We start from the raw sequence: 24,544 nt of genomic DNA, 5'->3' as shown, positions 1-24,544 counted from the left end.
CCTGATCCTTTAAAGCCTCCATGCATGGAATTCACATTGACTTGTGTATATGGAGGACTAACCAGGTCAAGCTCTGACTATTGAATTATCACTTGTCATTCCTGATGTTGCTGCTTACAATTGGCATCATATTCTTTTGTTTAGGCAGAAGGCAGAATCCAAAACTTTTTCATGCTCTGGGCTTTACTGAACTGAGAAGACTAATATTTATAGAACAATCGCTCTTATTCATCACTCAGAGAAGCCCCCAAATCTGAAATGAGTATAACATAGGCAATATCTACCAACAAAGCATTCACTGAAACAAATAGCCAACGTTAAAAAGAACAGGAGGCCACGCCACAACAACCTCCACCTTATTAAGCTGTCTAGACAGTCTGGCTGCAAAAAACATGAAGAATTTGCCCTTCCCAAGCTACAACACAGTTTTTTTTAGCAGCCAAAATGCTCCATAGGCAAGGAGAGCATGCAGCCAAGTTGTGTCAATGCTGTTCATTTTTATACAGTGGAATAAATTGTAAAGGTGTAGGCATTAGTGGGGCCTGAATACAATGAACTACACTAGACTGTGTCCCCTGGCCTCCAGGACTCTGCAGTTTAACTCTGCATCATCCATACATTGAAGCCTGACTGAGATCCACTCCTGCCGAAGCCAAGATCAGGCTTGTCCCTAGAGGGGGTTAACTCTAGAAACAGTAGTGGTAGGCACAGTTCATTCACACCGCAGGGAAAATATATTAAGAACCTGCAGCTGTGGCATGACTCCTCTACTTGCAATGCATAAGGAGCTGCAAATTCCTCCATTTTATGGAAGCAGAGCATGTCTGTTAAGTATCTGGAAAGTAGCCATGGTAGTCTTCGATAGGGCAAAGTTTTGCTTCTGTAAGCCAGAAGAAATGAAAATGGAAATGCAGGGATAAGAATGAATGCTGATGTCTAGAAAACTGGGGAACTGCAAATATAATTGACTGAAAGGTAACATAGAGAAGCAGTGCATTTCTATGTACTGGTTGATAAACCTACTAAATTGATCATATCTTTTTAACTAGGAGAGCTTAACATATATGTAAACAGAGTCCATAAAGTAAATTATTGTTAATTGCAAACTTGATAGCTAAAAGACGAATAGTCCATGAGTAGGGGCACCAACGGACTACCATCATTACATAAATGGCAGACGGTCTGAGCAGCCTCACAAACTTTTCTTATGAAAGTTGTTTTCCATTTCAGTGAAAATGAAGAGGAAACATAATGAAATGAGGTTGTGCTTTCACCAACCACAGGTTGGATCCAGCTCTTGCTGAAGCTGATGGTGGTTTTGTTAAATGTATAGTGGCCACCTGCTGTAAATGGTTAGCTACATTCCACTGTCAGGTATTATTTTAGGGAAGAATCTGGGAAGAATGTGACTCAAGACTTGCTTTAGAGCAACACATTCGGGCTCACTTCCCAGCCTTACACAAAAGCCAGTTAATTTGTATTTCTGGGGTTTTATTTCCTTCAGGGTGATAATATATCTCGTTCTACATGCTTTTACAGTACATTATTAACCTAGCTTGGCTGGTGTGCCTGGGCAATGGCCTCTGATAGATGACATTTGTAATATTAATGACAAGAAAGAAAGATCACCATTGGCATTAGTTCCCTGTTCTGTGGAGACCCTGAAGGTGTGCAAAGGGTTGGAAGGTACTGCTCCTCTCTTTCCTCTGAGTCAGGATTCAGGCCGCTGAGGAGGACAAACCTGCCATACTGCTGCACGTGGAGCATAAATCCAGAGATTTTTAGGTCATGCCCATTACAAGCACCACATTTATTTGTGATGTAGTAGTAGTAACAGTAGTAGTTGTAGTAGAAGTAGCAGTAGTAATAATAGTAGTTATAATAATTGGTGCTGGAAGAAGGAGGTCCGTAGGGAACATGGGATCTACTACCCCCACCACACTACTACCCCCACTAATTCTCCCTATTACTGTGCTTATCAATCCTAGAATCCCAGAATCATTTAGGTTGGAAAAGACCTTTAAGATAAACAAGTCCAACCATAAACTAAACATCTGTTTGGTTATTTCATCAATCTCTTTGGCTAGAGCTAGAGCTGGTGTTCAGGCAGTTTTTTTGTTGCGTACTTCCCCTGGCTGGGATTCCTCCAGTTTCTGGAGCATTACAGAAACTTTTGCAGGCAGCTTTGAGAATACCTCCACCAAGATACACATAATACGTTATTTACTGAGAAATCCCTAAAGAAGAAACTGCCCTTTAAAATAAACTTTGCTAGACCTAGGCAAATACATTTAGAAACATTAGTCAGAGCATTTTCATCTACATGAAAGGATTCTCTTTTTTTTTACCAACCAACAGCTGTGTTTCATGGATAAGCCCCAGCAGAAGAAAATATGTCCGTAACTGTTACAGCTACTTTAAAGAGCTATTGCCAATATCTAGCTTTGCCACTTGCTTCTCAGTGTTTTGAAACTTTGAAATAATTTATTTGCTAAATATCCTCTCAATTGGAAAACTTACCCTTCAGGATTTCCTCCATGATTTTCTGTACACGGGCAAGGTGAGCAAACGTAGGGCTACTCTAAGACAGAACCTTTTAAATTGGTATGAGTGTGGGTCTGATAATAAATATAGAGTGTCCTCTTATGCAAAACACAAACGCTTAGGTGGTCTGAGTTCTTGTGGCAAATGCATTTGCTTTACTGGAAGGCAGCGTGTAATTTCATACAGGCTCTGCTCAGGGAAGAGGATGATTCCACTGTAGACACTTTAAGTTTTGTATATTTGAACACGTGAACTGTCACTTCATTCCCTGATGTCAGTTCCCAAGAAGAGCCTTACAAGAAGGCCAGCAAGGACCAGTCAAAGCTTCGTTCTCAGGGTCAGGAGGATACACTGCAAACACTGGCACCACAATTTGCATTGGTTACACTGGCTGGTAGCAGTGGTGTGGGACAAGTCCAGATCGCAGCTGCCCAGGTACAGAATACTACCATTCAGCCTGGGAAAAGGCATTTCAAGTCCCCTTTTGCAGGGCTGTTTGCAGCTGGGTTGCCTTGCAGTTGCATGTCATGCTATGGGAACGGTACTGCAAACTCTCCAGTACATTGGGGAAGAGCTTATGTGGTCTATGCACCTCCCTTTGCTCCAGCCTCTGTTGTCTTCCATTCAAGCATGCCACCACCCTGACTCTGCTTTTGCTCCTCAGAAAAGATTTTACCTATCCTGTTTCATTTTGTTGCATACACAACGGACTCTTTGATCAAACTTCATGTTAAAAACCTTCTTTGAGTGTAAGTTGAAGCTACCATAGTAACTTGCTAGAAGCAGGGCATGCCCAAGGGACATGAAAACCTAAATACTGGTTGTGCTTTAGTAGCACACTATGCTGGAAACTGTGCCGATTGAACTATTGGTGCTATATTGTGATTATTTGTGGTTGACTGCCTCATCAGTTTTCATTTGGGAACTGAAACGGAATTTGGAGGTGGATATGGTATTAATTAGGATGGAAACTGGCTGCAATATGCTTGGAGATAAAAATCTGTTCTGGTGGGAATCTGGTCTTGTATCATGGCCAAATTGTTAAAGAAGCATTTTAATGGAAAAGACATTTTTATGCAATACTGTTAACTCTCACAGGAGAAAAAGTGAATTAAACATGAATATGATTGGATTCATGAGAAAAAAAAAACAAAACCCAAACCCCAAATCTAGAATAAGAGGCTTTCTGGCTACAACAAATTTTTAAGAATAAACCTTTGATTGGTAGTGCTGACTACATAGCCCATGCACAGCTCCCATGTCTGTGTCAGTAGTGAGGCAGTTCTCATCATCGTGGCACTTTATTCCTTTGGCCACTCTGTCAGGAACATAAGATCATTATAAAACATTCACAAGGCATAGCTACAACATCTGTCCTATAGCTCATAAGTGCTACTGAAACACGTCTTATGCACAAACACTATATAATGGTGTGCATTTTTTAAAAGTTAGGTAAGAGCTTGACAGTGAATTCCGATTTAAGACTCTCTGGCATATTAACCTCAGACACCAAAACGAGCTTCTTCAAGCTTTGAAGGAGTTCAGTTTCCTTCCCAATTGCAGAGCACAGCTTTTTGTGATTGAACTGGCCCTGTGTGGGGTTTCTTGCTCTACTGGGTCCTAAGTGTAAATTGTGGCAACAAGAGGATAGCAGCAAGGACAGAAAAGAGAAAAAAATAACTGAAGGATGCACACCGGCTAAAGTCAGACTTTAAGCGATGAAAAACATCACAGGAAAGAAGGCAGAAGAATCAGGGTGGAATGCTATTTGGGAGAGGAAAAGGCAGGTTAAAGCACTTTTTATGAGGTTGAAATTCATTAGAGGGCTTATAAGACACAGGAAAGAATGAAATATAATGAAGAAAAGCAAGAAGTGACTGAAGGATGTGGAAGGACTGAGCGGAAACTGGAGAGAACAACTCCGGCAATCAATAGGAGAGTTGAAAGCTGACAGCAATCCAGGAATTTAAATTCAAGGAGTGAAATACTAGAGCCAGGCTGACTGTCAACATGAAAACTGAAGTCTGCTCTCCTTAGAAAGGGAGGACTTGAATTAGAGAGAAAGAAAAAAGAAATCAGAGGAAAAAAAAATCAGAGGAAAAAATATTAGGGAAAAGGAAGCTGAAGTCACCAGAAGACAGAAAAGAGACAATGAACTGGATTTCCAAAGAGAAGGAAAGATAAAAGGGGAATAGGGATTGGCCTGACAGGAGAAGGCAGTAATAGCAGGAGTCTGGCAACTCTGCAGTGGCTTTGGGAATCAGGTGGCAGGTACCTCGAGCAAGGGGTCAGCCAGACCTAGAAACGCAGGAAGTAGGCAAGGAAGGAGGGGTCAAACAAGCCTTCGTAGGAAAGCTGACAAAAGTCAAGGAGATGGGGTAGCCGTGGTCCTACCATCCGTGTGGTACAAGACAATTGTGATAAAGAGACTGTAGCCCAGCGAAGGAGCTAACCTGGGATATGCTGCTGTGGTTTGATGTCAAGAGTCCAAATGCTTTGCGGGGAGTGTTGTGGAAAGGACAGTTCTGTATTTCTTAGACCAAATACCTAGGGCCCAAAAATCTGTGGCTGTGGCTTGTACCTGGTTGCTTGAGGAGAAAGGGTTATCTTAAGTAAGAGTTTTTACCTTTTATACTAAAGTATATTTTATTTCTTTCCATGGCACAGCTGGTAAATTCTCTCTGGAAAGAGAACAAGTGATTAGAAGAGGCAACAATTTCCCTGTCATAGTGGAAGACATTGGGCTTTTCTGAAAGCTCAGAATTACAACTCTCCTTAAAGAACTTCCCAAAGAGGAGCTATCTCTTACCTGGATGTGCTTGGCTGGAGACATTGCTTTTAGCCACAACATTAAAATTAGATGTCAGAAAACTCAAGGTCAAGCTTTTGTTTTTATCAAAGCTTTAAATTTTTAAAAAACTTAAGGACTTACTTTAGAAAGGGCCCATGGCTGGAAAGCTGGCAGAAATGTTTAGCAAATCTGCAAAGCAGCTCTACTTTTTTACACGGAAGACCTCTTCTGCACCAGAGCAATTTCAGTCCATGAAATGCTCAAAGATGCAGTGCCACCTTTTGGACAAACAGATGTCATGTTAGGTCAGGCATGAAGTTAAAAGAGGGAGAAAGAAATAACAGGTGACATTCAGGCCCTGGCCAGAATTGGTTCTCTGAGAAATGATCAGTAGCAAATGGAGACAATAATTGGGAACAGAACTGATGAATGGCTGTCTCTTTTTCCTTTAGTAAATCTATGGCTTCATATCCTAACTTATTTGAAAAGCTTTTTAAGGTCAGTGAAGTCTACAACTGTAAAAAAAAAAAAGCAAAAAAGAAAGAAGAGGAAAAAGGCATGCTATAGTTATATAGAACTGTAGCATGGGTGTTAACCCACAGTGCTTGGCCTGCCTGCTGTAATGTCAGATAAGCAGTACCGATTTCTCCAGTGACCACAAATCTACAGTGCATGATCCTTGAAATTTAGTGAAGAACATTCAAACAAATATGTATGCCATCATCTAGATCCAAGGGGACCACCTCTGTGGTCCTGAAGATTTAAAGGCTGACAGCACAGAAACCATATGCAATTCTCATCTAGCAGAGGGATACTTAAATGAAATATCACTCATCTTCAGTTATCTGTAAAGTCTGTGTATTACCTTGGCTGGCCAAAGCATCAGTGAACAAGAAGGAAGCTAACTGTACAGAAAAGTGAACGGATTAATCAGGAAATTTCTACCCATTAGTACTCTCCCACTGTGCTGCACATCCTTTAGGTAATCTCTGTAGGTTAATTATTTCCTTGAAAAAACTGAAAAGGTATTGTACAAATAAAGTGCCCCACACTGGAAGTATCATGAAAAAATTCGGGCTCTGCATCTGTCCACAGTGTAAACCCTTTGGCTTCTACCCAGGCCAAATCTCATGACTAGCTCTTGGGTAATTTCCTCCATTTCTTCTCTCTTGTACCATAACAGCAGCAGCAACTGTAGCCCTTGCTCAGATGGCTCAATAGCCTGACACAAAATACTGTCTACTGTAGCTCAGTCGTTAGGGTTTCCTAGCACTTTCCTGGAAACGCTGTAATAAGGACTTGCAGTTTGAACCAGGACAATATTCTGCTGTGGGCTGCAGCCCCTGCCAGAGCTGTCACCCCACCGAAGGGGCGGCAGGCTAAAACTCTGGCAGCATCTGCAAGCATCTGCAAGGCTTCTCCATCTTTTCACCACTGCCACTTTCTGCAGCATCTATCTTATCTCCCAGGGACCAGAACTAGAGTTCAGAGATCTGGGGACCCTTCTTATTTTGCGTGAAATTACTGGCAGGTATCTTGGTGGTCTTGGGACCCATCAGGTAGTTAATCTGTCTCTCCCCTGTGTGCCAGCACAGGGATTGTTATTAGACTCCTGTCTACTCCCTTTTCTTCTCACTAACTCAGCTGATTGCAATTGCAGACCATTTTCTCCAGAAGGGTGAATTACAGAGCATGCACATATTGCCTCCTAGGAGGGAAGAGGTGCTTTCAAGAGTGACACAAAGTTCTTGTTCCCAGCGGCGTACCTGTACTAAAGCAGCTGTCCTGTCCCCAGTGTTTCACTTGTCTTTGACAAGCATCCTCTCTCTATTCCCCAGCCCATTCCAATAATGCTGTAGATTGAACACGATTTAATCTATGGCCTTGCTAATGCTATCTTTTCCTTTTTGTTTTTAAGCTTGGCAGCTAAAACAAAAATATAATGAAGAAAATGCATTTCAGCCGACAGAAATCCTTTTTGTTCAATCCCAAATGAGATATTTTTTTTCAGTTTTGTGCATTTTTCTCATGCTTTAAAAAATAAAATTTATCTGAAGTTAGTCTTGAAATACCACTAAAACACTGCCTATACTATATATAGCATACTTTATATATTTCCAAATTTTGAAATATTTTGAATCTTCCAGTATTAAAAAAATATTAGAATTGCTTCCCTCACCAAAAAAACCCAGAAAACCAACCCTTTTGACTTCATATGTAAATATTTGTGCATTTTGGCAAGAGTTCAAATATTGGCAGACCAAAGCATGTTTTCCCTTAGTGAATTAATGATGTGTATGTAAAAAATATGTCTGACTCTAATCACGTCTTTCAATTCAGGTATGTGTTAGGAAAAAAAAATAATTGTGTTTGCTTTCAGCTAGCAATGGGTCTGAAAACAAAAGAAATAAAGGCAGAACTCTCATGGAAAATGATATTAGAAGTTTATATTACACTCAAATTCAGTTCACATGCCTGTACTTCACCCGTGTGCAGTGGGGGCATGTACCAGCAAATGGCAATTAACTGTCGATGTTCTCCATGCTCTGTACTTGCCCGTTACTGCGCCACGCTGTGCTGTGCTGTACTGCAGTTCCGTTGTATCTTTTAAAATACATGCTGTGTTGCAGGGATGCGATAAAACATGACAAGAGAGTTAAACCAAGAGAAATGCAATAGTGTGTACATCTGCACACATGAAGCAGTTGGCGTATCTATGATTCTGGAAGGGGAAAACAGGTGACTGGAGAATGTAAAGTGAAGGGCCGGACTCCAGCTCTTCTCTTACACCAACTTCATGCAAGTATTATAAAATTCAGGTGCAATGAATGCAGTAAAATGGAGAGTTAAGCCATTGTCTGTCTTGTTATGGGCAACTGAGCCTGTTAACAGAAGCAAGGCTTCCTTTAACTTTTCCCGGATAATGAAATTTGGTAGAATCTAAAATGCTATAAAAAGAGGACATACACATTAAAAAGATGGACCAGCAGTCTACTGAGCTTAGAAAAAAAAAATGCCCAAACCTCATTCACATAGCAGTCGCCAATAAAATGAGATGGAGGAAATAAGGTGTTAGCCCTATTAAAAATACAGAGTAAAGTAGCTGCCATGCATAAGAATAAGGTGATGGTTTAAACCTGAGGTCATGCTGCAATTATTTTTCCTGAGGTGCTAAGCATCTCCAAATCATCATCCAATATTCATGCCAATATGTTACAATTAGAGAGATGACTAAGTGGCAATACACAGTATGCGAGGGAGGAAAAGCTACAGACAGCTAAAAAAGCTTCTCTTCACAACTGCAACAAGAAGGTCTTCTAGGGGGTGCATCAATTTCACTTAGGACACTGAGCTCAATTTTCAAGTCCACACGCAGAAGCTGTTTTCCCTTAACAGGATGGATATTATTAAAGTAACACAAACCCTCTCCAGGATGAACACAGCTGCAATGAACAGCTTTTGAGGTAATAGATTGTCCTCTGTAGTAGAACTGAATCAGTATAATTGCTTTTAAAATGTCACTCTGTAGTTACTCTATAAGTACATCCTCTATAGTTACACATGGAACTGTGTGTGAGTCTTCCTCAGATGTCTGAAACACTGTGCTCTTCTATCATTGCTGGTGAGCCACAAATCGATGGGTACCTTCCTGTCATCTCACATGAATGCCATTAAAAAACAAATGATGCACCCATAGCTGGCATGAAATGAAGTGACAGTGTGTGCTAAGTCCACAGACTGCAGGTTCTCCACCTCCATTTCCATAAAGATTTTCAGTATTTCAGTGTGAACTCCAGTGTGTGATAGCATTGAGTTGCCTTGTTGCAAGCAAGAGCTGGTTGTTCTGAGAAACGCATAACGATGTTAAAGGGTGGGATTTCATCCAACTTGAGGAATTTGCACCCATTCGCATTATGGCTGAATCAAAACTATTTTCTGAGTTCAAATCTGATGATATTTCTTTGTTTACCGTCTTGTTTTTTTGGGGGGAAACAGTTTGTTGATTCAGCAACACAATAGGTTTTACAGATTCTGTGTGTGGTGCCCTGGAAATAATTACACCCTGAAACATTATTGGAAGTTGTTTTAAAACACCTTGAACCAAGCTCCTCAAATCTTCCTGCCTTGCCCATAGCAGATTCTGTTGTCAGGGTCTGCCTGGATGAATCAGGGGTCGCATCACTTGAGCAGAGACCACAGTTCGGTGGACACCAGACAGTGGTACCTAAGAACATAGTGCCCATACTTGTACAGTTCCTACATTATTGTGGTGTGTGTGGAAATACTTTGCACACAGAAGGTTTGAAGCTTGTTTACACTTAAGAGAAACCCTGATACAGCCAGTCAGCAGGGAGTAATTGGTGCAGCTGGACCAGCTTTAGCCCACTGTGGGGAGAAGCAGCAGTCAAATGCTCTGCATGAGTGCAAACTATGTGCTTAGTGCAAACTATGTGTGTCTTTCCCTAGTCCTAATTGTCATCACTGGAGCATCTATATTAATAGTCTGCTGCCAACTGTTCCCAAGAAAAGCCATGAGAGTTGCCTCACATATTCATGCCTGCTATGTGCAGCTGTGGTACTGAAGTAGAAAAAGGCACCAAGTTAAATGGATGTGGGCCTCCATCCTCATTTCTGGCCCAGTTCAGTAGACCCTACGTGTGGTAGACTGTGAGTAACTCTCTTATGCAAATGTATTTTCTGGAAGTGCAGATTAGCTTATACCTTATTCATCAGCAGAAAGTTAAATACTAGATGGAGGAAGGATTTCCTCATCCAGATCTCCTCTGTTCAATTTTGCAGTCTCCCTGAAGGTTTGTTTCAGGTGAAAAATGCTCAAAAATAAACATTCATGTGGTATCAGGCAGCATTTATGATGCAAAGAGAGTGTATTTTGGCAATACCAATGTTTTCTATAATTGGTAAGCCCGCAAAAGTATGTACTTGACTGAACTCTTGAGTGGCAAGTATTTTACTCACAGTAAACAACAAGATCATCAGAGAGGCATTCACAGGAGAGAGACCGAATCAGTGAGTGAGCAGCAGATGGGGCTTGAGATTCAAAAATGAAGAGCACGGGCGACTTCATCTCCTAAATCTATTATTGATTAAACCATGAACAGTCAAGACTCTCATTTCACTCACGTTTAGTGCAGCAGCTCTTGACTGCCAAACTTAGGTAGTGAGCAACCTAGCAGGAATTAGAAAAGAGTTGGATAGCAGAGTATATGCAGACAAGGAGCAATCATACCATTGTTATTAATAATAATTCATGCACTGCTGAGGCCATTTGCACAGAGATCAGAGATGAGGAAATAAATCTTTAGCAGTACTTGTGGCAGCACAGCTGCACAAGTGTGAGACTGGCACAAATTCCTTGTTAGTGAGTAAACAATCTCCTGAGTACTACTGTCTGCAACATCTCCTTTCACTTCTTCTTACTGAAACTCTCTTTCTCATCCCCGTAGTAGCTGATGCACATTTACAGAAGTGCAGGTAGCTCTACCCCATCAGAGAGCGATGCTTTGATTTTCTTTTTTCCCGTAGCACCTAGTCCAAAGTAACAGATTTGCTTTCCTACCACGTTGGCCTCTTTTTCTTTTTGACACAGTTGGGGGAGGAGGGGGGGAGCCTCTAAGTTCTGTCTCCTTCTAAATCTTCCTCTTGACCTCAGCTTTCTCTTGGGTATGATACCCAACCTTTTATTTCAGTACAGGATTCTCTCTTCAAGTTTCTCTTCAAAGAAAATCTGGACACTTTTCTCAGGGTCTTAGTGGTCTTAGTCCAGTGACCACCTGTTTCTGGAAGGCAAATAGTGCCTAGTTCAGTCTTTCCTACTTCCTACTCTGCCCTGTGAACAGGGAAGTTTGTTTGGCCCAAGTAAGCCATTGAATATCCAAAGACAGCGCATAGGGTTTGAATTCTTATCCTTCTGTGTTCCTTCTTTCTGAACCTGATCAACACGATTCCTGCTGACTTTGAGAGATTTCCCTAAGGGCAGTTGGTAGCACCAACAAAATGCAACATCGTGCTAATCCTGAAAATCTGCTGTCCTCTTACTTGCAAACCATGGCCTGAATCTGAGCTCTTGAGAGACAGTACTTCAGCTCTACTCCTCTACCCAAGCACGTACCTCTAACAGTGTGTGTAGAATAGACGTTGGGGAAGGAGCTGCGGTGGGATGACATCTGTGCGGTGGGACGACGTCTGTGCCCATTCCAACAAAAAAAAAAAAAAAAAAAAAAAAAGCCTGACTCCACCTTTTACACTCCCCACATCAGGCATTTATCCTGACATGGATAAGGTCCTCCTCATCCTGCTCTTATCCAGAAGATTAACAGTCCCAGCTCTCTCAGCCTCGCCTCACGTTGAAGATGCTCCAGTTGCTTAACCAGTTTTGTGGCCCTTCACTGGGCTCTCTCCAGTATGTCCATGCCTGTCTTGTACTGAAGAGCCCAGGACTGGACACAGTACTCCAGGTGTGGCCTCACCAGTACTGAGCAAAGGGCAAGGGTCACCTCCTTTGACCTGCTGGCAATGCTTTTCCTCATGCAAGGAGGCAATTGACCTTCTTTGCTGTGCGGGCACATTGCTGGGTCACAGTCCACTTAGTGTCCACCAAGACCCCGAAGTCTTTCTCTGCAGAGCTGCTTTCCAGCCAGCTGGTCACCAGTGTGTACCAGCCAGTTTTCAAAAGTTTTCAGAAGTTTTCAGACCACCTCTCTGTCCACTGATCTAACCCATACTTTGTCAGCTATGTCTATTTGAAGCCCAAATGGTAAAAATTGGAGTTTCCAGATGGAGGGTCCTATCTTGAGCCGGAGAGAGGGTGAATTTAAGCCATTGACTGTGCATATAGCACAGGGGAGTTGTTACAATCAACCACCTGAGTGCTTTAGATTCTGTGATAAAGAAGACGGTAAAGGCCCTTTTCAGCTTCCAACAGCACTTAATCCAAACAGAGCATGACCTGATCTACCTGCAAACTGCTGCCATCATATTTTGCTCTCTGTTTTGTCTCAAGGGGTGGTTACATCTTGCTTCCTGCTAGACACACCTGGCCACATTTGATTATGCTCCATTTCTTAAGAGGTCAGGTCTTTAGGCAAGCAATAAGAATTGCCGGTGGTGTTCAGAGATTTACAGGTTTGTTCTATATCCTGTAGGCTTCAATCCTTTGCACTTCTTCAGAAACCCCTGGGGTGGCTCGCTAAGCTGGTTTGTTGTGCACTGGGCTCTTTTTTCTTTCCCTTCTAAATTTATTAACATGATTTTCAATTACTTTTAGAACCCTGATAGTAATTTATTTTTAATTATCTACGCTATGTAGCAGTAACTTGCTAAATATTCAGGTCAGTTTAAGGTCTCCCTCTGAAAACTAGTATTATGGTCATGGAAAGGCTCTCAGTCTAGTTCTATTATTGTTATTAATTCTAATTAAAAGAATACTTAGTACTTATCTAGCAGTTTTATGTCTGGAGTATTTTGTAAACATTTACCGATTAATTTTCACACAATTACTTAAAGGTAGGCAGGAAATAACAGTAAAAATATCTGTAGCATAGAGTGAAAAGAAGAAAGTCACTTATCTTCAATAAAAGGAGTTTGTGAGCGTGTGTTGCCCATAGGCTCGTTCTCCTGGAAGTCTATGTAGGCTCCTGCACGTGTGTGTAGACCCACTGTAAGGTAGCAGAAACCATGCATCCCAGCAGCACGTAAGCTAATGCACACTCTGTTTCCTCTCAGCAGGGAATAGAAAGCAGAGAAGTTCGCATCATCAGGGTCAGCCTGAAAAGAAGAGATTTAACCAGAAGGTCAGGATTTAAAGAGAAAATAGGTCTCCCTGTCTTCATGCAGAGCCACGCAAAGGATTAGATTCTTCAGCTTATGGTTAAGTACCAAGGGAGAAGGACTAAATAGACAAGATTGGATTGAAAGGAAGAGAATAGATCTAAAATTCAAATTAGGGAAGCAATGATAAGCCCTTGGCCCAGTTACCAAATTTGACACTGACAGAGATTAGTCTTGGCACCATTAGTAATGAGAGAGTTGGGGTGCTTTTTAAGCTAAATTTGCTGCCAATATCTAAAAGGTTTGCCATCCATGGATGAGCACATCGTGTCAGAAGGCCAAGAGCTATTAATACTGTCACCACATAATGAGTGGGGAAGACCAAAGGAGCAGCTTCTGTAAGATTAAAGGCAGTTCTAAATCAACACCATTTCTGCAGTGTTACAATTCCATGGACTAGCTACAGCTGAAGTCTGGGACTCCAGTGAAGAACATCAGTGATGCAAAGCCATTGACCAGTGCATTTGCCAAAAGAAGCCCAGGGGCATAAACAAATTATTTGCTCAGAAAAAAAAAAAAAAAAAGCGGGGGAAAAAACCCGAAAAAACAAACAAAATTGATGGCTCTGCTCCTTGGAACAGAATGACGCCAGTATGACAATTCCAGGCATAAGATAGATGCACAGTCTGATCACCAGCCATCAGGAAAGATGATGAAGAAGCCATCACCAAGTGGTCTTCGAAGCCATGTCATTAACATGCCATGGGCTGAAGACTTCCTTTTCCCATAAATGGGACAAAGCACCTCAAAGTGTATGTTGCTTGCAAACAGCTCCTTTGTGTACATCACAGGGCAGGACCCGTGCAGCCAAATGAAGCATGAGGCAGGATGAAGGCACAGAAACCACCCTTACTCAGGACCGGCCAGTTTGCAAAGACATAGTGGCAGAAGACATTATTATCATGTAAACGACAGGCTGGGTATGTGCAAGAAAGGATATTTTTCAGTGCATCCAAGGAGTTATTCCTGCTGTCATGAGATAGACAGGTACTGAAACAAGCCAGCAGTATACAGCATGAATTACTGGTTGTGAGTGTGCAGGAAGTAGTGGAAGGGGTACACAGAGAATAGAGAGGAACATCAGAAGCACATTGCAGTCTTAATATATTGCCTTCACCTACACCCAGAACAAGAAAGCCTTGTTTACTTTTACAGGACACAGCAAAGGTCATAGCTGTTTTCTGTTCTTTTGAGCTGTGGAGACTATCAGGAGCATACTCAGATAGGACCTGTGATCAGAAAGGAGCATTCTCAATAGGAAAACTTTAAAAACAACCTGATGGTTAAAGCCCTGAAGAAGCCAGTTGATTACCTTCTACTCTGGTGGTCAGCTGCAGGGAGACTCTGGCTTGAACACCATGTAGATTCCTACTCCATGTCAACAGAAAACCTCAGAAACCCCAGAAAGTGTCAGCTCAGCACATTATTTTTCCCTTCTCCTTTGTTCTTTAAGAAGCTGTGCATATCTGCTTCACCCTGTATAAGTAAGTAGTTCAGCAGTCTGGCATTTGCAGGCAAGAAAACCAGTTCATTTCACAAACAGAATATGTTATTGTGGCAGAGAAGCAAACTCATTGGAACCCCTAATCAGAAGCTTTGGTAGCCATGACAAGGGTACCAATATAGGAGCTTAGCCTACATGAGCTTCTGGGTTAGCACCCACAGAAACAAAAATCTGCTGGAGTAGAGCGTATACTATTCAGAGTATATACTTCACTCAAGACATCTCCGTGTGGTGTGCGGTGTGGATCAAAAGGTCCACCCAGTTTCCAGTGCTCTGCTCTGCCTGGTTTCCTTCAGTTTTGTAGTTGGGTCGGGGGCTGCACTGTCCTGCAACAGACCCTGGTGAAGGCTGGTGCCCTATGTCTTCATGGACAGTAGCTATGCCATGACCCAGGAGGGGCAACGTTTGTTCTATATTGGTGTTGCCAGTGCCATTTCCACTCCTCATAGGTGCCAGGCCAGCACTGGTGATACTGTGTCCTGTTCTCCTTTCACTTCAGTGCATTCACTGCCAACCTGGAAAAGGATATTTCTTGATAGTTTCCTGCCTAATGAATAATTGAAGATGTAAGGTTAATAGTTTGATCCCATAGGAAAACCTCAGCCACTGCCCTACTTTTTGTGCATGGGTCTCTCCACAGCTGAGTACACGTCAAGGTTCCTCAGCCTACATGCTTGGCACATGGGGCCCAAGCTGGGGGGAGCTTTGGACTGGAGCCGTGACTGTCATTCAGGCTGATTGCACAGATTAATTTGTGACAGTCTGAACATGATATTTAAGTATCTGTTTTTAAGGGGTGATAGGTGGAGTTTGCCAGGATCAGGGGCACATGCTGCAGGCTGGGGCACATACTGCAGGCTGTCCTATCAAGGTGCCAGTGCTGGGCAAGGTCACGGACCACAGCGTGCCTGCTGAAATCAGCTGCAGCCTGCCCTGAGACACGTGAAAACGATGATGGCGAAACTATCGCGTGACAATTCTCCACCACCATCCAGTCAGTGAAACACAGAGTGCCCTTACTCACACAAATTTGAGAAAAAAACCAGCAGTAGCTAGGGCCGGGGACACGCTCATGGGAAATGAAAGGACAATCAATGCTACGAAGGGTAGACACCCATGAGGAACCGAGGCCATGGGTGATCAATGCCGGGCAGGGGCATCCCTGAGGGACCGTGGCCATGAGCAACCCATGCGGGGGCAGTAACATCTAGAGGGACTGTGGCTGTGTTTGACATTTGAAGCAGGGAGATAGATGTTTCTGTAAGTTTTAAAAATCTAATATTTTTCTTCTTTTTCTCAATACACAGGTCATTGTCTTGGCTAGCAATACATTAACTAAAGCAAGACTCCCCAGCCTGAGAATCTTCTGCCCATGACAAATGTCCTGCTGCCTCTCATTCTGGGTCATCAGTCGTATCCAAAAGTGCAGCAGTGATAATAATAAAGATAATGACAACACTAAAACAGCTGGATCCGGGATAATAAACACAAGGTGAGAGGCACATGGTAGCACCAACACTATCCAATTCCCTCCACTTTAATACGCATGATATATAGATAACATATCACAATATATAGAAACATTCACATATTTATATTTAAACACATAGACATATTTGAATATATTGTATATACACATGTTAATTTCTATTATATATTAGCATAGTTTATGTCAGCATATTTTAATACATAAATATGTCTTTTGTATAAATAAATTTATATATAAATATTTGAAACTGTGTACATAACAATAATCTACTCCATATGTACTATACATATATACTAGACACACTGTAACATATCTTAACCAATCAAAAGATTAAGGCATATACTTTACAGGTTAATATACTGCTCTTCAGCCATCCAGTCAGTATCTCTGACAGACAATAGCTTTCTACACTAAAACTCAGATTATTTTTAACTTTTAGTCTATATTGACAAAACCCCAATAGATTCCTGAAATATGACTGGGGATTTTGCCTCTTTCAAAAATATGTGAATTTTTATTTTATGTATATTTATATATATGTATATATGCTCTTCCCCCAAAAAAAGAGAAGCTGTCTTTTAGAATAAAGATGCTTTAAAATTGGTGTTTTGAACTTCAGGAGAAAAAAAAAAAAAAATTCCTCTGTTCCTGTCAGCAGGTTTTGCTCTTCAGCAGTTGTCAGGAATTCTGCTGATTCCCTTGTGTGGGAACCTCTGGGACAGCTCACAGCCAGTCCTGTCCAGTACCTCCTGATGAGAAGAGATGGAGTCCTGGGGACTACGGGAGTCTTTGGGCTGGCCCCATACAGTAGACCAGCAATGGACCAGCAATGCAATGAACCCATTAAGGGAGAAAAATTCATACTTAGGAAAAAAATGACTGAAGTGTCTGCTAAAAATACATATGAGGACGCTTTGCCTCACTATGTAGCACAATGCCATTTTTTCTTAATAATATTTCTGTTCACCTTTCAAGACCCAACATAATATAATTCCTTAATCATGACAGTTTGGCACCACATCTAAATTTACAGCTAAATGTAGCTTTCATTGAAGTCAACCCCCTGCTGGCATCCCAGTGGCCATGAAAAGAAAATGTTCTCTTTCACTGCAGAAAAAAGCGAAGGTGTCTGCAAAGAATAAATGAGCTAGTTATCAAACTGAATTTTAAATCTGTACTTTTTAGTGTTATGGGGTATTTTAAGTGACTTATTTTCTTTCTACTCTCTCTTGCTAATTGGTTGTTCCTGTACCCCCCCCCCCCCAAAAAAAACAAAAACAAAAAAAAAGGAAATTAAGCAAAAGAAAGCAGAAGTGCTGATCAGGGAATAGATTTGATTTCTCACAGCATGGTCGTACTGTGGTTAGTTAGCCACCTGCTCCTGCTCAATGACCTGCAAGGACTACTCAAGAACATGACTGTTCAGATACACCCTGGCTTAGGGGGACATTTCAGACCAGTTTCTAAGCAGTAAGAGTACATACACGCTGCTGCCCACTTGGTGCTGGGTGATATGATAGTCAGGCAGACTTAAAAGGAATGGCTGGAGAGATAAAGCAGGGAGCTGTCATCTGTGTAATAAAAAAACAGAAACACGCTGAAGCTGTTCAAAGCAACACTGGTCGAGGTTTGGGGTTTCCTCTTAATACTGTGTTTTAGTGAAATGTTACAGTGAAATAAGCTGTGGAAGGCGAGGGCAGCTGCATGTGGCAGTTCATTTCACTTGTGGATACTAAGGGAGATGAACGTATGGGCCCCCCAGCCCACACATTTCCATTGTCATTCCTCCAGAAATGAAATAACATGTACAGCAACTTGTTCTTTATGTCTTCATTTCCTTCTGCCCGAGTAGCCAATCAGAAACATAAATGGACGAAAACAATTCCACAGTAAAAATGTATGTGTATTACATCACAGCAATATTAACTGAATTTTTTCTCTATTTTTGCCTAAGGATCAATGGATAACTGAAACACAACAGGAAATGTTTTGTTTGCTTGCTTCTTAAGGAAAAACAAACCAACCCAATTAATAACAAAAATTGGTATGTGTTTTCCTGTGAATGCAGTCTGGCACGGCAATTAAGTATTGAGTAAATAATAAACACCTCAAGGCAAACCTTTTACGGCCCAAATAAGACAAGTGAGTTATAAAATGTTCACTTACAATAGGAGAAAAGTGCTTTGTCATCACTGGAAGCAACATGAAACAACTGATGTTACAGTTCAATTCCTGGTGCTTTCTCAGCAGCCCAGTGGAATACTGCGTGTTGTTTGGAAGGAATTAATTCCTTCACTCAAACATGTGGAAACCAACATTCTCAAGACTTCTCAAATTCTGATGCTGTATTAACCCAGGAAAACTATTCTCTGCATCCGTCAAAGGTTTTGTTGTTTGTTCTTTTTTTTTAATCTAAAGGCCTTGAGAGCTGTTTTCCTTCATAAAGGTGTCCAGCAAATGATTAGTTTGCATAATAATACAAAAGACATTGATTGTCCAGCTGGCAGAGTAGCAGTCCTTTAATTAGCCCAATGTGCAAGCTGGATGGTCCTTCACCACACTGTCTGCTGTTGTGTGAAGTATTGCTCCTGATGAAGTCAATGCTGCTAATGACTTCTGCTGAGCCAGGCTTCATCCCTCAAGGACAGCTGGTTTTTTTGCAAAAAGGCTGCCACCAATCTCTCAGGTTGCACTGGGACAAGGTCTCACTTCAGCTCTGACTGGGGTGAGCCCTGAGCCTCACATGTGAGAGATCCCAGCTCCTGAGAACATAACCCTTTGGGTTGCTGGGGCTCGCACTTTCCTGTGGGCGCTTGCCTTGGGCAGATCCCTGCAGCGTTTAGTTTTGCAGCTTGGCCATAGCCCATTACAAGTGGACGGGGTCACAGACATGACAGGCTGTCTCCTGGGGACTTCACTTTCTGTTCTGCTCAGGCACTTTGCTTGGGTAGGCAATTTTCACAGCATATTTCCCTGCACGTTAACTGAGGCTTTCATTGGACCAGGAGTGGCTTCTGCGGGCTGTGCTGCGTGTCACTAGTCAATGAGACAGACATGCAGACATCATGCGAAAATGAATTGATTTCTGTGAAGAGAGGAGAATGTGACTAATTATTGCAAAGCCACCTGCCGCTACAGCCGGATTGAAACATCTCCAGTGCTTGCTATGTTTAGCAGCAGATCGCTAGGTGTGAAGGACTTCTGCCAGCCATGCGAATGCCTGGCACAAAAGGGTGCTGCCTTTGTAGCATAATTCCATGACTTTGGCTTTTGTAGCCAAACTGGCCTCAAACTAACAGTGCCGGTGCTGCTGGCGAAATGAGAGGTGTACTGCTCACCCCATTTGCCTGGCCTTTGGGAAGGAGTTTTGAAGGCAGTTTGAAACTCAGCTAGGGACATGACCATGGCCCGCAGTGCCAGCGCTGACCTTGTTACAGGCATACCTGGAGTACGCCCTGTTGCAGGAAACTCTTTTTCAATAGTGTTGTACCTTGATAGGTCTTGAGGTGCTTGACAAAGCTGCCACGATGATCCCCTTGCCCAGATGAGAAGACTGAGGCAGGGAGACAGTAGCAACAAGTTTTGATCATCAAGACAGCAATGGTAGAGGCTCAAAGTGATTCCAGGCCATTTGTAAAATCCCTGCTAGGTGTACTATTTCCTAGTATCTGTCTGCGCTTGTGCCTTCATTTCTTCTGGGAAGTCATTTGCTCTAAGAGAAAAGAAATGATGGATCTCACCTCAGTAATTTTAAAATCTAGTTATGTTGTTTACATCAGTCCTAGACCTATGAAGCTGACTTGGAAGCTCAGTGTGGCTACGCCAGGTATATTGCACTGCAGCTTTGTCTGGTTTGTACTAGGGTATGAGTGATGCTTGTGCCTGTAGCAAATGTATTCATAATGCCTTGATACTATTTGCTCTTCTAGATACTATATACTCTTCTAGAGTCCTTGTGGTCTTCAGACAAACTGTCCCTTCTTTGTCTGCTTACTGAAAACTTAGGCTTTCAGCTCTTCTAGGACCAACATATGTCTGGAATTCCCTAAACACATTGAATAAATCATACAGATTTCTTAGTGCTTTTGAACACCTGTCTTTTTAATACAATTGCTGTTTTGATGCATGGAAAAATTTGCCAGCTCAACACTAGTCTCATGGTTTTTGGGGTTTTTGTGTGGCTTTTTAAAAATTTGTTTATTTTTATTTATGCAGACTGGTTACCTGTCAATTTGGAGAGCATGCTGTTTGCCTGCCACTGTAAAATATTTAATTTGCCATCCTCATCCTCTGCCCATTTCCAAATGGACACACAGACAAAGAGACTGAAAGACCTTCCCTTGCTTAAATGGGAATATCGAGGACGGCATGGGAAGAGAGTTTAATATCTCATATTTCAAATAACTTACATCTCAGATTTCCCTGCTTAAAGTCCCTTTGAAGTTATTTTTTAATTGGATTGGACTCGGAAATTAATTATCATGATTCTCAGCCGTTATAGAGGCTTTACCTCCTCCGAGCCCTCCTCAGATGTTAATGAATTAAAGACAGTTTGCATCTAATTTGGACTAGGTGACTAAACAACTCGGAAAAAAGGACCATGTTTCTACATACAGTGTCTCATTTTGTTGCTGCTGGGGGAAGTACCTGCTGGGGGGTGGCTGGTATTTAAGGGCTTGTGCAGTGAGGATACTTCCTTTTGCAGCACAGAGTCATTAGGGTTTGCTCCAAGCAGGTTTTCTTGGCATGGTGCTGGAAACAGTTGAGCTCTGTCTGCTCCCTCAACACACAGGCAGCTGCACCAAGTCACTTGAGAAACAGCCAAAAAGCACGGACAGCATGTACCGGGGTAGATGGGCATATTAACGTGCTAAATACATTCAACCATAATCAATGGTTCATTGCAGGTGGGTTAAACAACCTTCTCCCTTGCCGAAGGATTTTATTTGACAGCAAGGTTATAGTGAAACACAGAAATCCAATATCCCTTCTATAAAATACAGATGGAGAAAAAAATTATGTGGACTAAAATTATGACTTAATATCACATTTAGTTTGTCCTTTGCTGGGATTGGTAGGCTGTGTTTCAAAGCTTTATAATTGATATTGCTCATAACACCAGGGAAAAAGAGAAAGAGGGCAGGCTATAAACTAAAAAATTGGAGCTGTTAAGACAAGCATATTGCAAAGCGACAATAGGGAACAAGGTGGTTAAGGGATCACTAGATGGCAGTCAGCTCTCCAGCAAGGATCATCGAGGAAGGGAGTTATAAACTCGTGGAGACACAAAAACAGCACGGAGGAGAGCAGCTGTAATGTCATAAAATTATTGAAATGATGTCAAATTTGCTTTGCTTTGCGCCAGGAGTCCCACAGCAGGCAATGCTTCCTCAAAGGTGGTCTCATTGTGTCAGTGGGTTTACTAACATAAGGAGAGCAGGTGGAATCGGTCTGTGCACACACAAAGCAAGGAAGAGAAAGGAATTAAATGTAACAAGAAAGAAGAAAAGAAGGAAAGAAGGAAAAGAAGGAAGGAAGGAAAGAAGGAGAGAAAGAGAGAAAGAAAGAAAGAAAGAAAGAAAGAAAGAAAGAAAGAAAGAAAGAAAGAAAGAAAGAAAGAAAGAAAGAAAGAAAGAAAGAAAAAGAAAGAAAGAAAAGAAAGAAAGAAAGAAAGAAAGAAAGAAAAAGAAAGAAAGAAAGAAAGAAAGAAAAAGAAAAAGAAAGAAAGAAAGGAAAGAAAGAAAGAAAGAAAGAAAGAAAAAGAAAGAAAGAAAGAAAGAAAGAAAGAAAGAAAGAAGAAGGAAGGAAGGAAGGAAGGAAGAAAATTCTCTTGCTAAGTCTTTCAGCCTTGTTTTGAGATGTGAAAATGAGGTAGTTCAAACTCAAACCCTAATGAAGTTTTAGATACAGATTGCACACATTAATGTTACTTGCACAGCACCAGAGGGGGAGTGCCACATATTTCAGCAAGGCTGAAAATAGAAGAATATCTGACTGTCTACAGAGTTTATTAATGATGTTTATTCTTTCTATGGCAGTGCTCATGGTGCATAGACCTGCACTAACTTCAGCAGAGAAGGAGAGGTACCCCCAGTCCATAAGTCAATACCAGGGAGTTAATTAAAATACCTGAATTTGGGATCATCCCAACATTTCCCTGCCATGGTTATATTAGAGGAAGGCAGGAATTTGGAAGGTGAGAAGCATAGATCAAAGAGTAGCTATGGATTAGTTCACCTGCTCTTTTGCAATTCATATGCCTATCTTTTCCACATTAACAGTCATCCAGAAATGTGGCAAACACGGCTCGGTTCTCCATACAGGAATAATTCCTAATTTTAAGGGACACAGGATTATGTGAGTTCCTGTATAACAGCAAAAACCATAGGATTACACTGAAAAATGTGCTCCTCTATCAATACTGCACACTCGCAGCTGAACTAGGGTTACGTTTTTCAACCTGTGGGGTCACAATTTTAAGCACATGGTCACACTGAGAACTGGGAATGTATTAGCCATAGCTCAAATTCTCCCAGCTGGCACTGCCACATTATAAGAGCTTTAATACAGGAATTTGTTCACATTAGCCCCAACACCTTTTTTGTAATGTTAATGTACATTGTAATGCAAATGTTAATACCAAACTTGCCTCCCTCAGGGGAATAAGAAAGCATTTTTTTAGAAAGTCATCTAGCTTTGCTTAATGACTTGGAATGATGGAGAGGTCACTAATTTGTCTGGCCGCTTGCTTCTTCAGCATTACTCCAACAGGCATCACTCTGAGACAGTGATTTACAGGCAAAAAGTCTAAAACCTGCTAGCACCTTGGAGGAAGGCTACACAGAAAAATCTCTTTCCTGAGAACACTTTGTCCCTTAGAGATAGTATCTTGGAAATAGGTTAAAACTTCTTAACTTGCAATATTTGGTGTCTTTCTCATTTTTTTTCCACATGGATATCCCTTTTCTGGCCCTGACAGGCTCCAGTGGTTTTAGCCAGTTTTCTTGACATTCAGTCCTTGGCTCTTTCCTACACTTTGCTCAATGGTTCTCCTATACTTTCTCCTTGTAATGAATGCATCTTGTTGAATTTGAGCAAGTCATCACCTCAACTTCTCAATGAAGATGGTACATTTCAGCCTGTCATGCCAAAATGCATTTTTCAAACTTCATATCTTTATAACATAGCACCTTTCCCCTGAACTCCTCAGGAGTTAGGAGTTAACTGCTAGGAGATAATGGTTAGCTGTTTATCCAACAAGGATATCAAACAAGATATCCAAGGTCTTCTCAAAGTTATTGCTTTGTAAGACAATCACTTAGTCTGTTTGGGCTCTGTTCTTTACTTCTAGAGGTACAACTTTACATTTAGCAGCATTTAAATAAACAATCTGAGAATTTTCAACACGTTAACAAAAATACTGATTCAATAACTCAAAAGGACATGGTGGGGACACACACATTGCATGTGATGAAACTTACAGCTGAGACTTGTCTGATGACCATATTCACAGGCAAGCTGCCTTAAGAGTTCCCAGACCAAGGAGTCCTCTGTGCACTGTCAGTAGAGAAGCCTTGCTTTTCTGCTCCCTTAGATCTAGGGAGCACATGGATCAGCATAAGAAAAACAAATTATTCCCAGTGTTTCTGAAATAAAGCACTGTAGAAAAGGGAAAGAGAAGGAAGTGCTTTGGCTTTTCTTTCTGACTCTGCATGAACATTTTCTTCAAGGTCTTGAGATTTTCAATGGAACTGAAATTTTGGGTGCATCTACACCAGTATTTTAATCTAAATCAGCAGTGTACAGTTGAAGCAAACCTCCTTAGCATGCCAGTCACCACACCTGGGCTCACATTTCGGAATAGTCTTGGACCATGTTCTCTCCTGATGAAGCTGAAGTATAGGAAGGACTTCTGTGGTGCCTTCAGCATGTTCCAGTCACTAATGGGTCTTCATTCTGCAGAGTTAGTCTGTAGTCAAACTACCGAAAATAAGGACAGTGTGGGTCCAGGTTCCTCAGCAATAACAGTTCCGCTCTACAAATCTGATCTGATTAGGCAAACTCCCTTGTTAATATTATATATCCATTGCATCCCAGCCAACCTAACAAAAGCACACATTTGAGTGCACACCATTTCTCAAGCAACATCCTTGTTAGTCTTTGTTATTATTACCTATTGTATGATTTTTTTTTTGCAGCATTTCTGTTACCAGCCCCTGGCAGGATTCTTGGTTTTCATGAAGGCAGGTTCCCTGCAGTCTGGTGTAACCTTCACAGATAGTAATTTAGAGTCATCAGCTTGGTCTCACTAATAACAAAGCAGAGGACCTGATAGGAAGAGGAGCATCTGGACACCTAGGTGCTACCT

The sequence above is a fragment of the Falco rusticolus genome, chromosome 2, assembly GCF_015220075.1.
Source record: "Falco rusticolus isolate bFalRus1 chromosome 2, bFalRus1.pri, whole genome shotgun sequence".
NCBI lineage: Eukaryota > Metazoa > Chordata > Aves > Falconiformes > Falconidae > Falco > Falco rusticolus.
Note: the sequence above shows the minus strand (reverse complement) of the source record.